At 42.0% G+C, this 13,322-nt stretch overlaps 1 long non-coding RNA gene across 2 annotated transcripts; it reads right to left on the bottom strand.

The window, feature by feature from the left end:
- Positions 1 to 1,421: 1,421 nt before the first annotated feature.
- On the bottom strand, positions 1,422 to 9,896 carry LOC120436446. 2 transcript variants are annotated; one of them, XR_005610428.1, is made up of 5 exons: positions 9,753 to 9,896; positions 6,790 to 6,826; positions 6,392 to 6,658; positions 6,018 to 6,111; positions 1,422 to 2,830 (listed from the first exon to the last, which is right to left on the bottom strand). It is a non-coding gene; the product is annotated as an uncharacterized LOC120436446 (long non-coding RNA). The 2 variants fall into 2 exon arrangements; XR_005610429.1 differs by having other exon boundaries at positions 6,023 to 6,111.
- Positions 9,897 to 13,322: the final 3,426 nt, after the last annotated feature.

The raw sequence follows: 13,322 nt of genomic DNA, 5'->3' as shown, positions 1-13,322 counted from the left end.
AAACACTAAACATAATGACATACGTCTGCTGTAAAGGTTGAGTTGCTCTTGGACACACCCTCAAGTGGCAATTCAATGAACTGCAACTCTGTGGTGGCATTTCTTTAATTTAATGATGAAGTCATTTATCTATTTACTTATTTTAGCATGTGCCCCTCAGACTCCGGGATTGATCCAGATCGACGGCCAGGAGTTAAGGAAGACCACCCAAATACCTCGGGTCCCTGGTCTCGGTGGGTGGCGAGACCCTCCCGGATGTGCGTTCACGAATCAGCGCAGCATGGCTTAAATGGCGTGAATCCATCCTGTGCGATAAGAGGATGCCCGAACACCTCAAAGCTTAGATCCAGAAGACAGTCATATGGCCGGCGGCCCTGTAGGGAGCAGAATGCTGGCTAGCCACTAAGAAACACAAGCAGATCCTCAATGCTGCGGAGAAGAAGACGCTCAGGTGGATGAATGGTGGGCTTCACCCGCCTGGATCGTGTGACGAATGAAGCTGTTTGAAACCGACTTTGATTCATTAATACTGAATTCTCTGGCAGCTGCTCTATTCCCGTGTTGTTGCAGTATATTAATGACTAACCTGGTATTGTGGATGGATTATCTCAGTTGTTCTCCTGACTGAAGTTTGGTCCGTTTACAGCATCCTGCCATGCGATTGCATTTGTCCCTAACCATCGGGAACCCTCACGTTAACTTTTATCGAGTGGAAAAAAGTTAGCGTTCATCCTCCAGCTTCACTGTTCATGCTATGCTAACATAGCTGTGTTGCTAGCGATCACGTAGCACATCATTATATAGCAGCTAGCCCAACTTCAGTAACCCTACAAATGTCACTGCTGTTTAGTTTTCTGTCTTCATTTATGTTGGAAGTGATAGCAGAGCTGTATGTTTGAATGTTTCAGAAATCTCTGTCAGAACATGCTATATCATGCTTAGCTGGAAGCTAGCGAGCTAACTTCCTGCTAACTTCTAACTCCGTTAAATGTAATAAATCCTGTTTTCATGGATGCCTGAATGTTAAACTTAATTGTTACACCTGGTAAAGCAGCAACGCTGATCATTTTATTAAAGATGAAAGAATTTAGACAGTTTTTAACTCTCAGTGATGCTGCAGTGTTCGTTTGACTTTGGGACCTGAAGAGACGGAGTTTAGGACCCAGATTACTCCGCGAGGCTCCTGACTACGGTAGCCGTAATGCTCCAACAATCCATCAAGCCGTGCGGCTTCGTAGCTTACCAAAGTCGGACTAAAACATTTTTGACAGATGTTTGAGCGCCGTGTACCACACGAGGTCAGTAAACACAACCAGAATTCATACATAAGGCGCACTGTCGATTTTTGAGAAAATTAAAGGATTTTAAGTGCGCCTTATAGTGCGGAAAATACGATATTTATTCAATTATTTATTGGCCCCATGAGCTTGTTGCTTGTATTTTTTTCTTTTTACAAAGATCTGTGAATCTTCCTTTGCACATCTGCCAAACTTCTTTCTCTTTTAAGGCTAGCAAAGCCTGCATGCACTCACATAAATGCACGTTCTGCCTTTATGTTTGAGTATATGGACATGCAATCTTATTCAGTCACTCCCTTGGTCCAAACCACAAGTAGCCACTCTAGCCACAGTCACTCTCCAGCATGTGTTTCCTTTGCACTGACAAGTGTGATCCTGCTCAGCTGGGCTGTAGCTGTTTGTCACCCAACTGGAGCTCCAACACAGGGCGCTTTGAAGTGATGCAGGCCCCCCACATGGAGAAAGCAGTGCTGTAGGTGTACAAGCAGACAGAGGCCCGGGGGTGGGACATGAGGGGTTGTTAGGATGAAAGACAGTGCTGTGGCAGTCCAGCCGTTTGCTCTGCCAGCCCAGCGCTAAAGAAGGACGGGCTCTTGAAAAAGTCAATATTTGGTGCTTTGTGTGTCTGCTCGTGTCAGTAATAGACTCGTTGAACTCTTGAGAGATGTTGCTCAGCTGCCAGTTCACCATTTTTGTGGTTCTTTGAATTCATGCTTTTCCAAAGCTGCAAAAAACACTTTTAATATATATCCTGAATAAACAGCAAACCTTGGCATCACATTTTCCCAAAGCTTCCTGTAATGTTAATCAGAAGGAAAAGAAGCAGAGACATGACACTGGAGCTGTGTGTGGTCTTAGTGAGGAAACCAGTGTGAGCCTTTCTATACTGTAACGTGGTCGCCATTATCTGGCTTGAAAGCTGGTGGTTTGATTGTTCTGCACATTTTTGAAAGCCTCCACCACAGCAGCGCAGTGTTTGACTTGATTAGCAAACTTTACTCTGCGTCACCAAATAAAAGTCCACATGCAGGCAGACACCGAGAGCTAATTAACAGAAAGCAAGCATAAGCGCACACACTTGTCAAAAGCAGGGTGGCGTTTTCTCTTCACAGATGGAGAAACAGTGTGAAAAGAGTGTCGGCCTCTTTCCCCTCCATCGGGGTCCACGCACGATCATGTTAATAACACAATCACGGCATAACTGAAGTATGTTTGTGACTTTTTCTGCATATTGAAGGGGAAAAGTTTGAATACACTGAATAGGTTAGGATGAAGCTCATCAAGTAAAGCATACCACAGTGATATAAGCATGTGGGGATGTGTGAGTGAGAAGCAGCCTGAGGAATGTGACTTGTACTGTCAGCGCTCTCTGCAGCCCGTCCATCTTCATTATACCTACATACTGGTCATGTGATTCGCTTCTCCAATGGGCCCCAGCTCTTGTGATATAGGGCAAATTCCTGAGTGGGATCAGTCAAGTTTCATAGCCAGCGGGGTCAGGAGCCCAGGAGTGGAGGCATGAAGATAGGAACCTGGGAGGTGATAAGAAGCTAAAATTAGTGACAAGGAGAGATTAAGTAACTTTAGCTCATATTTTTTATCATAACGACATATCAAATGGCCGTGCTCATGCAAACAGCAGTGCCAGAGTGGAGCATTAAGCAGCTAAAGAGTCTGAAATATTATTCAGGAGCAGAGATGTGAAAACAAACAAACAAACCCCGCAGAGCTCGGAGAGATCAAACACTGAACTGGCATTCACTAGGTGACCATCTGAATGCTAATGTTCCTGCTTGCTGACAGGTTTGCCATATGTGCTTAAAGGGACAGTTCACCCCAAAATCAAATCAACATGTTAGCTTGTAGTGCTGTTTATCCATCCAGAGGGTGGCCTTAAAGGGACAGGAACCAGAAGCAGAACAGCTCGCACCAAGGTGCAGTGTAGACGAGTAAAGACTGTAGTTTAAAGAGCTAGCAGACAACAAAATGCACAGCAACACAAAAGCAACTGGTGTCGATTTATAAGTAACACAACAGGCCAGAAGAAAACTGTGTGTGTGTGTTTTATTTCGTTGTGAACTGTCCCTTTAAAAGGAAAAAAATGTTGAGATCTTAGCTTGTTTCTGCTGCCCACAAGTGGCCAATGGATCATCTGTTGTGGGTTTAATGCAGCGATATAAATATTTGACTGATAACAATCAAAGACATGAGTGGGGAAGACAGACAGACAAAAAAGAGGAAAATCCAGACGAGTCATTTCCAAGTGCAGGGTTTTCTCTGGGGGGTGTGAGGTTTTACAGTGTTTAAAAAAAATCCCCAGTTTTGTTGATACAAGACCTCAGCAGAGATTGCAGGCAAGTTCAAGGAAGCAGCCAGCTGTGCAAGACACAGCTGTGGGCTCACGTAGTGCTGTGGTGGTATTCAGCCTGAAATGTAACATATGCTGTTCGTGTACGCTGTTGGGCTTTTATACGACATGACGAACGGTTCAATTTCACAATGGAAAGAGACATCAGTGCCAAAATCCACTCGCTCTACAGATTTACGAAGCTTTAGAGATAACATTTGTAGCTCCTACCAAACCGCATGTAAACCATGCGACGTAATTTGTTGTCTCTTAATAGTGATTTACTTAAAGCTGTTGGCTGTTTCTATCTGTTTACATCTCAGATATGTCAGTATCAGCTCCGTGGGAATGACAGTTTATGAAATGGTGCAGCTATCTTCATTATTTATTGTCTATTAAAATGATATACACTGCTCTTTAATTGGTTTAGATATACTTTGACAATGTCTCAGGATTGCTCAGATGATAAAAACATGATGTGTAACAGACTGAAGCCAGCCTGTAGGAGAAATGAGCTAACGATAGCTGCGTGAGTCCTGTGGTTGAAAACTGGTGGAAAATTGTTGGAAAGCATATCTCACATGCATTGATTTCTTTAAGAGCCAGAAGCTGTGTATCCAATGGGAGGGAGGCTTTAAGACAGGTGACTTAAGTGACTCTGAATGTCACATGATTGTTGGCAGCAGACTGGCTGGTCTGGGAATTTCATAAACTGTTGCTCTGCTGGGATCTTCCCTTATAATCGTCTTAAAGGTTTACAGAGAATGAGCCGAAATGGGGGAAATATGCATTGCATGGCAGTTTTCTGAGTGAAAAGGCCTTGTTGATGCCAGAGGTCAGAGGTCAGAGAAGAATGGTCAAACTGTTTCACTCACTCACTTTAACCAAGGTTTGCAAAAGAGCCACAGCAGAAGATCAGACCAGGTGCAGCTAAGAGCTGAGCTGAGGCTCCGATTCGCACCGCCTCACCAAAACTGACAATAGAAGACTGGAAAAGGCGCTGCCTGGTCGGGTGAATCTGCTGCAACATTTGGGTGGAAGTGTCCAGATGTGGCATAAACAACATGAAAGCATGGATCCATCCTGCCTGGGGATGTTTTCTGGGCACACTTTGTTCCCTTCTGCTGAGCATCATTGAATCACTCATCATTACCACAGCCTACCTGAGTATAGCTGGGTAATGCACCATTTCACAAACTGGTTTCTCCAACATGACTTCTTACAGATCTCAGTCCAATGAAAGCAGAAGGGGGTCAGCTGTGGCTGGTAATAGCACACTGTACCTAATAAAGTGTCTGGTGAGTGTATGTTCAGCATGTGCAAGAAACAATGAACATTTAGCTCACAGAGACCCACCCACTCGCCAACATACAGCAGCGCTATGAAAACAAAGAGGTTTGTAACCGTGCCGACACATTCCAGGCTGTTGTTCCCGATGATAAGCGCCGTTGCTCCGGGGCGACCATTCCTGCCTCGCTGAGGGGCTGGTCTGCTCAAACAGCACACTCATTACCTGCTTGTACAAAGAGCTTGTGACGTGAGATCATGTGGCAGACGTGGTGTGTAATGTCTTCAAACAACTTCAGAGCTCAAAAGGACAAAAGTGAGGTGGTGGAAAAAGAATCAAAATAGCAGCTGGCAATAAAAGCACGGATAAAAAGACTGGGATTGGTGTTTGTCTGCTGGGAGTCAATAATCAGATGATAATAAATCTGATTAGTATTTACATGATAACGATAAGGCCAAGTAACATATGACCACAGCAGCATATGTTGCTCCAACTTGAACATTGTTTTCCACCCCCAACCCCGGCACCTCTCCTTCCTCCTTCCTCCTCCACCCTACATCCCTCTGTGCCTCCCAAACCTTCATTTTTTCCTTTCCTCCTGTGATCCCTTTTCTTAAAGATGGGAAGGACGTCAGCCAAATATGATGCAGTTACAGAGAACTTAACGGCAGTATGATAATGATAATCATTACTGAAATGATGATGAAAGATGTGTTGCTGTGAGTAACTCTGTGATGTCAGGGGAAGACAATGAAAGCAGAGGTGCAGAGAGGCAGCTGTGCACGTCCTGACCTGTGAAGCAAAAGGACGAAGCTGAGGGCAGCTGGGATGAAGCAAGGCTCGCGAGATCATTGTGAAGGACTAAGTGGAGGTTATCAAAGGGAGCGATCTGTGCCAGTCCTTTAAAACATTTAATGTCACAACTGTGAATTCTGGCAGCCGCTGAAGGACGTGTTGCAGAATGATGAAGTTTTGGAAAATTTATGATAAATGAGGCTGCGTTTGTATTTTAAACTTTTTGCAAAATACAAACAAAATTAAGGTCATGTGGGAATCAGACCTAAAAAGAACAATGTGTGCATACTTAACATGATGAGTGGCGATGAAATCCGAGCGTCTTCTGGATCCCAGATTTTCCAGATCGGAGCTTTTCTGGTTTCCAAATATTAAAACGATTGCTGTAAATATGAAAAACACAGAAAAAACACAACAATTGTGTGAGGAAATCTTCTACATTTAAGGGCAAAAACCAATAACCTGTAGAGCATTTCCACGATTGTCCTGTTCAAAGCACGTGGATTCATCCAACAGCAGTGAGAATAGCCTGTGTGTTCATGACAGCGTGAGGTTTCCAGGAGGAACAGCAGGCCGTCGTCCTCCCATCAACAGAATCGGTTTGCCTCGCGGCATTCGTCAGCAAATCAGTCTTATAGAATAAGACTGATTCTTTGCACTTACATGCATTTCTTTCCTGTCCGTAGCTGTTATTCACATTTCCTTCATCTCCATGGATCTTTCCTACTGACCGGTTTCTCTGCTAAATCAAAGAATTGCTTTTCTGGACAACCCTTCATGTGATCTGCTTCAAACTTTGCAAAGCGGTGCTGAGAGGTCGATGTCCTTTCATGTGTTTGGGTGAAACATGGCGTAGTGACGTCATTCTCCCCCTCGTGTTGTTTGGACCACCAGATGGCCACGTTTGAACGAGCACGAGTGGATGTGTTTCTGCAGAACCAAAGAAATTCAGAAGATTGTTTATTTTCTCTGAATCAGTCTCTCTCTCCAAATCCACCAGTTATCATTATTATTATTATTATTATTATTATTATTATTATTATTATTATTATATACATAACTGTTGAGACTGGACGGTGATAGGACGAACCAGAGGAGCTGAAGAAATAAAACAAAGCTCAGAGGAATGCTATGAACACATGTATACATGGGAATGTCTGTGACCTTTAGCCTGAACAAAAGTAGCTAAACACCAGGTATGCATAATAGCAGGTCATTAGGTGAAGTCCTAGCTGAGGGCGAAAGGCTGATAGCAATGATTTGGCAGCTCCGCTTCACCTGGTTTTCTCTTTCCAGACGTTTTAGAGCTGCTACAGGACTGGTTGTACCGTAGTAAGTATAAATATCTGAGAATCAATTTGACATGGTCAGCAGAATTTTACTCCTGAGAAATTTGTTTTCCATGTTAGCTTCAGAACCCAGATTTCCAGTTTCTTGGATAACATGAACCTAAATCAAAGATCCAACTTAGCATCAAAGTGTTAACATTTCCAAAAACTATTTACATATTACACTTCAGACCCACTCACACCAGTTTGTTACTGATGATTCATCTCAGCTACAAGTATTATTGAGTGGTTTCCACAGCAACGTAGCAGTACTGTAACATGGAGCAGGAAGAGGAAGTACCCGGACAACGTGTCACCGTGTGCGGCTACATTAGAAAAACAGTGCGTCTTGTTATGGGACATTTCCATGTTCCACCAATCTCAGCTGGTGCAGGCAATGGTTTCAGGCCCACTTTGCCACTGTGTAGTCGCCCTGATACTCCTGCTTTCCTCGACCTTATTGAGGAATTTTCTCCACATTTTGGTGGAACGTGTATGGCAGGCGTCCGCATCAACACGTGACCCTTCTCCAGGCCGTGGATAAGGCATGCAGGGACATCACAGCAGACCAGAGTCTGGTGGATTCGTCATGCCTGAAGGTTCTTTCCAAGATGTTTGGCAAATGAGAACATTTGTTCTGACATGGATGAGAGAGTGTGGCCAAGTCCGCGTGACAGAGTTGACAGATTTCAGAATTGTTGCTTTTCTTTCAAAGGAGGTCGTGTTGTGATTTACTGTGTATGTCATCAGTCAGATATACTCAGTTATTCCACTGATCTCTGTTGTTCTCTCTGCTCTTCTTTTTATGACAGCATTGCATGTAGCACCATGATGAAACATGCGACATGTACTCTGATGCTGTATGAACAACCAAACAGTCAAACTATGGGTGGTGTGAATGCAGAACACAGTGTTTTGAACATTAGGCTGTTTGACAGTAAAGGACCATTTAGATTTTTGTGTTTAGTTTTGAAAAATAAAGTAAATGTTGCTTTGCTACTATGTAAGTTGCAAATGTTACTGACGAGTACACACCGCTGTCAGTGTGAGCATTACAAGTGTCACTGCCCTCTGTATAAAGTGGTACATGAGGAACACTACAAAGATTTTGATGAATTATTACAGGATCAGTTAAATACTCTGAATATGGATATGGGCGAAGAGATCACTGAGAAAACTAAACTTAAATCAGAATAAGTGGCTGACAAGAACGTACTTCGCTCCCATCATATCGCTGCCAGTATTTCAGATGTGGGCACTAAATGCCTGAATGAAAAGGCTGCTTTGTTTCATTGGCTGTGGGAATATCCAAAGATCCAGAACTTTTGGAAAGATTTCAAATGTTTGTCAGAAACACTAAATATGAAAATCCCTTTAGGTCTTAAACTCTGTGTTCTTGGAATATCCTCAAAAGACTTTTAGGTACGATCAAGACAAACCAGACGTTTGGACTACAGACGGCTTCAAGCCGAGACGGTTATTTGATGGTTATTTTGGAAAAGTGCAGCTGCATAATCACTGAAACATGGCTTAGAGAGCTTTTGCGTTGCAATGATGTTGAAAGACTAACTTATTGATAAAGTAGGAGAACTTTTTTTTTTAATGCAAATCTTTTTTCCCTTTCAGTCCTATGTTGACTGTTGTAGTATATTTATGTTAATATGCATTTTTATTAAATGAATGTCCAGCGTCTGTATGCATTTGTGTGCATGTTTGTTCTAAATGTTATTAAAATGTTTTGTTTGAAAAAGGTAACAAAAAAAATACTCCAAACAGTTTGCATTGAAATCAATGAGAGAATTTGACAAAAGCAAACAATGATAGACGTGGATCACCTCGAAGACAAAAGGCTTCGTTATCCTCTTTGGGCCAAAGTCGGGAAACAGTTTAAGCATTTTTGATTCACACATAAATTTAGTCATTTATCACATTTCTCTGATTAACAGTTTTTTAACCACTAAAATTAAGAAATTACAGGAAAAGGACCCAGAGTCAGACTGAAACAACATTTAAATTAGCAATGCTGGCAGAAAAACAACAAAAGGAAACTATGACAAGAACGCAGAGGAAGCCACAACTACATCTACACAAGAGGGCGATTAGAGGACACGAGCACTGCTGAGTTCACAGGTGAACAGAATCCAGGTAACGATACAGGGAAACATGACATAGAAGATCAAATAAACCAGAATTCAAATAGAAATAAAGTGAAGCTGAGACCTAAAGGCTCAAACTAAACAAAGTGAAATATAACAAACAACATAAGAACCAAAATCAGTCAAACACACGGGACGTCACATTAATTAAACTAAAGCTTCAAAATAGACTTTCCAAGATGGCAGCCAAAGACAAGCCACGCGTCCTTGCACAGAGTAATTCCTCTTTCTGCAAAGACATTTTGATTAAATATCCCTTGTTAACCTGATAATGTAACTATAGTTTAATTTCAGAGTGCCCTTTCACTTCATGTCCATTTTTAATCCTTTATGAAAAATGGTTCATATAAATATGAACCGCCTTTGATTAATGGTTTTGTTTCTATCAGCCTTCACTGTGACAGCGAGTCAGACTGTTTCCATTTACTGTGGATAAAAAGATACCTGCAAATTCATGAAAAGCAAACTGACGTTTTGAGCTTTTGCTAACTAAATTGAAACATAATCCAACGTGTATGCTTTGCCTCGTGGTCTGCTTACCTCCTCGGATTTTCTGATTATAAGACCAATAAGTTCTGTTACTGTTAATGCTGCCAATACTCAGCGTAGGTTGGTTCTCTGGGAGGTTATATTTTATGACTTTAAGGTCTCTTAAATTCTTCCAGAGTGAAGCTATGAGAGCGTGACCCCCAGCCTGGTTCCACTGATGACATAGCCTCCATCTAACTTGAAGTTTGCCTGTTAATTAAGTCTGTAAACAGGTGGGCGAGAGCTGCTTTGTGGCTGGCTTTATGCTCGACCATCAAACGTCTCAAAGACTAATGATGTTTACCTCTCCAGGTCCCCTTGAAGGATGGAAATGTACCTTTTTCCAAGCACGCGAGCACATGTCTGTACACAGACACACGTAATCATACAGCTGGTGGCCGGGTTACATCCACTTTTCTTTCCCTATTGCTGCCTCCACAGGGGAAATCCATTAAGACAAACGATGCTGTCATTATTCTCTTAGCATGCAAAATGCACCTGAAAATAACCGTGACCTTCACAGTTATTGGTCATCTCTTGGAGAGGTATTTTCAGGATTTTTTAGAAATTAATTGGAGGATAATTTGTCTTTTGTTTAACATAAAATATACAAGGACAATTTTTAAATGTAGCTTGTTTTTTGATGCCTGTGGCTCTATTCCACTTCTCATTTAAAGAAAAGCAGAGTACAGTCTTTTATATACAACTATTACACCAGAAACTGGAGAAAATGTGCTTCGATGCACTTTTTGTTCTGCAGAACTTGTTAACACAAAGTATGTTTATCCAGTTTACACTCTGTGTATCTCAGTAATTAAAGGTTGGAGCCTTCTGTGGGTTAAACAACTGCACATAATATTTTCTCTTCTCTGACTCCTACCCTCTGCTGGAGTGGCACCGGTATAAACTGAAGCAAAAATACAGTTTAAAATGATATACACTTAATACTTCCAATCTATTCTTTCATTTTAAAATTGTATGATTATGCCTTTTTAAGTAAGCACAGTTATTATAAAGCAGCAATGCTTAAACACAGTGTGTGCAATGCTGCTCTACTTAACCTACGATGCTTGCTGCCCCCTACAGGAGCACAGCAGCATCTGTGTCAGTGCTGGAATGAGGTCAAACAGTCTCAGTGAAGGAGACTTCCAATTAGTCCAGAAACACCGTTTTTACTGAAACCTGCAGCTGTTGTTTTAACTGTGCCTCTGACAGACTGTGTGCGCTAAGACAACGAAGACTCGCTCTGTTGTCTTAGAGCTACAAAGTTAACTGGTCTCACTCTGGGGTTAACTAATGCTAAAAACAATGAAAACAACAGCAGAGAGCACAAAGAATGCTTGAAGAGAGAGATTAGTAGAAAGCAAAATGGAGAAAAACAAAAATGAATAGTAAAACAAACAAAGAGGGGAAACAGTGAAAGGGAGCGCTTCCAGGCAAGAAGAGAACAGAAGTCTTGGTGTGCAGAGACCAGGGGACAAAGCTAAATGTACGTGCATGAGTGTGTTTAACAAAGAAAAAAAGGATCAAGAGAAGAAAAATGTTAAACATGTAGCACATGCAAATCATCCATGCATGCTCATGTGTCTGGACAAACACTGAATGGGTTTAGATGAGATGTGAATATGGCTTTATTTGACATTATAATCACACCGTAGAGTCCTGTGGGACCAACCTCAGAGCTGCTGCTGTGTAGCTTCCTGTAGCTTCCTGTCCACATTCCCCGCCTCCCTGGCTGGGTTTTTGTTGGCCAAGACAAAAGGGGCACAACTTAGAACTTCTCCTTCATGTTCAATACTCTAAGTCAGGGGTCCCCAATCTCAGTCCACGAGGGCCGGTGTCCCTACAGGTTTTAGATGTGTCCTTGATCCATCACAGCTGATTTAAATGGATAAATTACCTTCTCAACATGTCTTGAAGTTCTCCAGAGGCCTGGTAATGAGCTAATCACGTGATTCAGGTGTGTTGACCCAGGGTGAGATCTAAAACCTGCAGGGACACCGGCCCTCGTGGACTGAGATTGGGGACCCCTGCTCTAAGTGTTATAAGAATCTGTTCAAAGGTTCCCACCATGACTCTTGCCACACTTGTTTACCCGAGATGAGCATGGGGCTCACTTTTCTGCATTTTGAGTAAATGTCTCACTTATATGGTTTTATATGAAGTCTAATACACGCTTTAAAGGTAACCGTCTGTCTTAAGGTTAACTGTGACTAGATTCTTTCTTTAAGTCTTCAGGTAACACCATCATCAGATTACAGCTGATGCAGGTGTGTGTGCACAGCAACATAAGCGTGTCTTGTTCGCCGTAATAATACAGGTGGTGAACTGCAGAAATACCTGGTGTTCAGAGTCCTGCATGCAAAGAAGCCTGTTGTTTTCTCTCTTGTTTAACCTGAGATGTATCTGTGCAGCAGACTCACACACACGTGTTGTACTCTGTGTTTCTGCTGTGTTGTTCTTTATGAAGTTAATGTTTTTGTGAGGAAAATTCAGATTTGAGCTTTCCAAACTTTTTTCATCAGGTAATTATACAACATATGTGATTGATAAATGACTTTCATGAAATAAATGACTGACTACTCATTTCACAATTTGTCCAAAACACAGTATATACAAGCCAATAGTACTTTGAAAAAATTGAAAGAAAACTGCCATCTGCCAATCAGCTCACAGGCTTCTGAAGGCAGGTGAGTGAACACCTATTCAATTCAATTCAATTTTATTTATATAGCGCCAAATCGCAACAACAGTCGCCTCAAGGCGCTTCATAGGTACAGAGAAAAACCCAACAATCATATGACCCCCTATGAGCAAGCACTTTGGCGACAGTGGGAAGGAAAAACTCCCTTTTAACAGGAAGAAACCTCCAGCAGAACCAGGCTCAGGGAGGGGCGGGGCCATCTGCTGCGACCGGTTGGGGTGAGAGAAGGAAGACAGGATAAGACATGCTGTGGAAAACACCTGTGACACTGTAATGTATTCTCTTTTATTTGGCGTTCACAGGTCAGGGGTTACATTCCTAAAAACATGTTGCCTGGATGAATTCTACAATTTTACCTTTGACATACCTGACACTGCAGTCTGCTGCTGTTGTAGTAGTAGATTGTTGTAGATTTGAATTATTTTTATTGAGGTTTATCACCCACAACCGTTCACAACAGATGGTTACCCCTCTCTGTGCGTGGCTCTGCTGGACGTTTCTGCCTATTAAAAGGGAGTTTTTCCTTCCCACTGTCACCAACTGCTTGGTAAAAGGGGCGGTCTTATTGTTGGGGTTTTCTTTCTATTATTGTAAAGTCTTTATCTTATCATACCTTATTGAAAAGGTTTACATAAAAAAGTATATATACTCATGTACTCATGTATTTCTACACTGTAGTTACAGATTCTTTAGCGCTGATAAGATTAAATGGCCAAAAAAGGGGGAAAAAAGCTATTTGGTGTAAATAACCTGAGACTAAAGTAAAAATAACTAGTAGCTAACATGACTTTTTATATCCAGGCATGGTGACATATTCACACAAAGCAGTTATCAGCAGGAGGTAGTCCTCACCAGGTTCTCACTTCTGAAATATTCTG

This window comes from Oreochromis aureus, linkage group 23, assembly GCF_013358895.1.
Source record: "Oreochromis aureus strain Israel breed Guangdong linkage group 23, ZZ_aureus, whole genome shotgun sequence".
Lineage (NCBI taxonomy): Eukaryota > Metazoa > Chordata > Actinopteri > Cichliformes > Cichlidae > Oreochromis > Oreochromis aureus.
This window is presented reverse-complemented; position numbering and strand designations above follow the sequence as displayed.